The following is a 4,927-nucleotide window of genomic DNA, read 5'->3' as shown; positions in this document are numbered from 1 at the left end:
GCATTTTTCTTGGAAGCTCAAATCCATTAAGGACAACTAGCCTAGAAGCTGTTCTACATTTATTCTATGGCTTCTTGTAAACCTTATAAAGCTCACATAACATCAGTTTTTATAAAGGAACTATCTAAGTAGCTTAAATTATCAGATGTTTTAAGAGTAAAATCTTGGAAAACTTCTGAAGCATTAGTTGCTTTCTAAACTTACAGCTTGTTCTTAGATCCACTCACTCATGCAACAAATATTATAAATATTTATTTTTTATTATTATGCACCTTCTTTGTGGTAGACATTGTTCTAGGCACTGGAGATAAAATAATTAAAAAGAAACAACAGATATCCATATGTAAGCTGGGCCTCCACTCCCCTGCCTCTCTACTACCAAGCCCTTCTTCAAGCCCCTGAGCCTTGCCTACTGCCTGCCTGCTGGAGGAGCTCCCTCCCCACCATCTGTGCTGAGCCATCAAAGCCAACACAGAGTTGCCTATCACCTGATCCATGCCAATCTCCACCCCAGTGTCACCACATCCAGCACCTTGCTCCAAAAATAAAAAATAAAAACTATCTGTGTGCTCTGTGTGAATGTGAATGTATGCACATAATATGTTATTTTATGGTGATCATAATAGTGATGAGTGTTCCATGAGATACAATGAAATAAAGGTAGACACAGATGGTGTTGTGGAAGGTCAGGTCAGGGCTGTGTGGGCTGCTGCTGCTGCTTGGGTTGCACTAGTTGAGAACCACAGCAGTAAGTACTCACAGGAGAGGAATGAGCCTGGGCTGTCCCCAAAGTGTGACCCCAGCTATGAGTTCCAGATGGAGAAGCTGAACCAGTTGTGGGAGGAAGCCAAGTGCCTGCATCTCTTGTGAAATGGTCCACACTCCAGTCGATCTGAAGATACAGGAACAGGAGATCAGCTGGAAGAAAATGAAGGCTGAAGTGTTGAATGAAGATGGGGAAAAGGAAGTGAAGCTCATGAGCAATCTCAGTGTGTTTGCCCAAGTATGGGCTGGACAGAATAAAGGACACACAGATGGTGAGCAGCAATTATCTCCATGGTGACATGGACAGACTGGATGACTGAAGGCTGGAGAAGCTTTGGTACATGGCCAAGACCTCTGTGAGTTCCCCAGTGAAGAAATGAAGAAGTTCTGGCAGGAGCTGAAACATAATTTAGAGAAAGTTCATGAGTACAACATCCTGCTGGAAACCTTAAGCCAAACTGAAGAGATTTTTTAGAACATGAGTGGTCCCTCTGAAGTGGGCCCCACCAAGGAAGATGTCCTGGATGGCAAACATGCTGAGCTGAAGGACAGGCTGTGTTACATCACCCAAGGATTTGACCATCTGAGAAGGTGTTTGTTTTAGTTTCTAAGGCCATAAAAATGTTCAAAATAAGGCATCCAGAGAAAGATACCCTGACTCAAAAAAGGGCCAATAATATTCAAGGTTGTTCTGTCAACTGGGAAGACAAAAGGCAACATGTGTAGCTTTCTCTCCTGGCTTCTCATTTCAAATGGCTTTCCTGGGGTATTTTCTTTTCGTACCTTCAAATGTCTCTGTGTTGTCTCTGAAGCTTTTCCTAAAATAGTTCCCTCCTAAAGGACTCCAGTAAGCAGATTAAGACCCACCTTGAATGAGTGTAAATACATCTCCACAGAAACCACTTAATCAAAATGTCCCACCCACAATTGGGTGGGTCACATCTCCATGGAAACAACTTAATAAAAAAGATCCCACCCAAACAATAGGTCTGTCCCCACAAGATTGGATAATGATAATGAAAGGGGCTTTTCTGGGGTACATAACAGCCTCAGACCAGCATAGATTCAGCCACAGGGGCTACGAGCAGCCAGTAAGTTTGAAGAGCCCCAAGGGATCGATCTGTGGGACACGGCCAAGTTGGTCAACTTCACTGTAAAAGAGCTGGAATAATTTCAGAAGGCGCTCATGCACTTCAATTGAAAAGCACAACTAGTGCCTGAAAGAGCTAGAGATTTCCCATGAGAAACTAAAGCGCATGGAGAACTTTGGGGACAGAAGGTACCTGAGCCAGAACAAGGAGAATTTGGCCTTACTGGAGCACAAGACCAGAGTTGGGCTCCAAGGTAAAGAAGCACTTACGGGATCTTTCCGGAAGAAACTCCAGGGGCCTCCAGCACAATGAGCAATGAACATCTTCCAGGCGGCTGGAAGGCCAGAGGCAGGAGCCTACAGGACGGGGGCCTTTCTGGGAGTGGGCACAGTAAGTGACCAGAACCATGGTGCCTGCAAGGGCTAGTCTCAGGATGACCGTCAGGGGGAAGAAAAGTTTCAAATGACTCTTTGCCACCATGTAAGGGTTCAGAGGAACACAGGCATACACCCACCTGTGCAGATCAAAAGACCTGACTTGGAGCGGCCAGGCCTGGCTTTGCCCCTGAGGAAACACAGATGCCTCATGCAGGGAGAATGTGATTTCATGCTGCCCATCAAGTCCCACAGTCCTGTATGCTAGAGACGCACTGTCTGTGTCAAAACTATAAATATGACACTGGAAATACTATGTACATAAGTCCTAGAGAATATAGTGCAGTATTTAAAATGTCAAAAAAAATAAAATAAGGAAGAAGGATATAAAATGCTGTAGGAAGGGCAGATGGGGGATGGTTGACTATGAAATTAGATAAGGTTGAACATCGTATGTGAACCCCATAAGCAGGCTAAAATTTGGAACTACTTTAAACTGCAATTTTTAAAATATGTTTTCAGTTTTTATTTATAGGCGTGTTTGAGTGTCAAGTGGCAGAGGAAAATAATATGCCTCACCCTGTTATTAAAAGATATTTCATTTTAGCCCCAAACTTTCAAATTCCTCTCATCCAAACAAAGACCTGTAATTCATGGAATCACTTCCCCCAAAAGGCAATTCACATAAGATGCAAGTCTACTGTGCAATATTGTCCCAAGGAGACTTCTAGTAAATATGATTTCCTCCATCCCATTCCATTATCAGTTATGTTTTAGTACCCTACTGATGTTCCATAGCCCTTTATGGATGGCCCCTTGTGAGCTGCCTGCATGGCTGGCTCATCCCTTCATTGGCTCTGGTTAAAAGTGGTAAATCATGTTTAGTTTGAATTCCAGATGAAGTCATGTGCAGTCATGAGGAGTACCTTGGATCTGGGATTAGAAGTAGGATGTGATGAAGTTTGTATTTGAGGAAAAAGACATGAGAAAGGCAGAGGAGTACACATAAAAAATTCACCAACTTCATTATCTGCTATAAATAACAAAATTATCTTATAATGGTTATCTCTGAATTGTCATAAATGGCCTTTTTCCCTGTCTTAGTCTGTTCCACTTGAAATTTTAGAAAGTGCTATTTTATACCCTTTCACAGACTTATACCCCTGTTTACTTACTATGTATTTGTTTGCTGTTCAGTAAAAGTGTTGCAATGATGGCTTCTGGCTCCTTTGCTTTAAATACATCTTCAATTAGACCTCGCTGAAAGCACATTTCACATTCTCCCATCCATTTTTGCCTAAGAAAAAGCTTGGTAAATTTTAGCTCTCTTGCTATGAAATTTACCAAAGCGGCTATTTCTGTTTTATGTCTGCTTTTGTTTTCGCAGTAATTTCTTAGCCTCTTTTGTAAAATTGCCAAAATCTTAATTGCATTTAAAAGGAAGAAAACAAAATTAAATGCAGAAAAGGCTATACCAAAAATAGAGATTTGAGGAAGAAAAAAATAAAACAAAATGGACTAGAGTCTTTAAGGCTTATTTTATTTTCTTGCAATTTCCAATTATCATCTTATTATATTATAGGCAAAGGATTTCAGTTGTATGCAGAAGGATTTAGAAACTCATATTGCATTCTTAAAATTAGTGTTTTTTAAAAAGTCCTCTACCTACTTGATTTAAATATTCAATACTTGAGTGCTCACATCACGGCAATTAACAAGACATCTTATTGTGAAAAATCTTAAAGCAAGTTCTTAAAAAACAAAAAATAAATAAAATTTTAAAATTAAATTTTACAAAATGGTAAGTGTATTTTCCTTGGACTTTATTTCAGATCTACTTCATGATATTCCCTTTTATATGTAAAGAAAGGAAATTGAATGAGGAGTAGACATCGCTTTGCAGTAAAACTGAATGTTAAATGTCACTAAAAGTCTTTAAAAAGGTTGAATCAAAGTACAGACAGGTGTTACAGGATTCATGACAGTAGAATAGCTAGTTTATAACATGACACCTAACAGAAAACAACAAGGAAATAAAAAATATCAAGCCTCCACTCTCCAAGCTGACAAGATATATTTGCATAAGAATAAGCTTTCTTAAGAGTTACTTCAAAGGTTTAGCATACTAATGAGGAATATATAATGTGGCTATAAAAGTTGCATTACAACTTTTACTATCATGTAACCTAAGGAAATCTAATTCCCAACATCCTCCCAAGACCTCAGGCAAGTTAAAAACCTAATAATGTTTTTAATTATTATAAATCATATCAATTCTCACAGTTTAGATACAATAAATTATCATCCAATTTTTAATCATTAATTGTCTCTTATAGTTGAAAGGGGGTTGAGGATTGAATGTACCCCAGGAAAATGTATTCTTAATTTTTTTAAATGTACTTTTATGGAGATATATTCACATACCATACAATATATCCAAAGTATACCATCAAATGGTACACAGTATCATCACTGTTAGAAGGAAAGCCATACCTGAAAAAGAACAAATGCTTGTCCGATTGTGGAGAAGAAAAGAATTCTTTCACGATCTTGCAAGAATGGGTGCTCAACCAAAAAAAAATGATGGCTGGCATGCCAAGCAACCAAAAGCAATGGTATTTATTCCCTAAACCTAGCACACAGGTCTCTCCACTGATTGGATACTCCAGAGATTACAGCCTATCTGGATAGTCTAAT

General features: G+C 39.2%; 1 pseudogene; it reads left to right on the top strand.

Moving 5' to 3' along the window:
• The first annotated feature begins 600 nt into the window (after nt 1-600).
• On the top strand, nt 601-2,175 carry LOC143690715 (alpha-2-macroglobulin receptor-associated protein pseudogene; annotated as a pseudogene).
• Nucleotides 2,176-4,927: the final 2,752 nt, after the last annotated feature.

The sequence above is a fragment of the Tamandua tetradactyla genome, chromosome 7 (genome assembly GCF_023851605.1).
Source record: "Tamandua tetradactyla isolate mTamTet1 chromosome 7, mTamTet1.pri, whole genome shotgun sequence".
NCBI lineage: Eukaryota > Metazoa > Chordata > Mammalia > Pilosa > Myrmecophagidae > Tamandua > Tamandua tetradactyla.
This window is presented reverse-complemented; position numbering and strand designations above follow the sequence as displayed.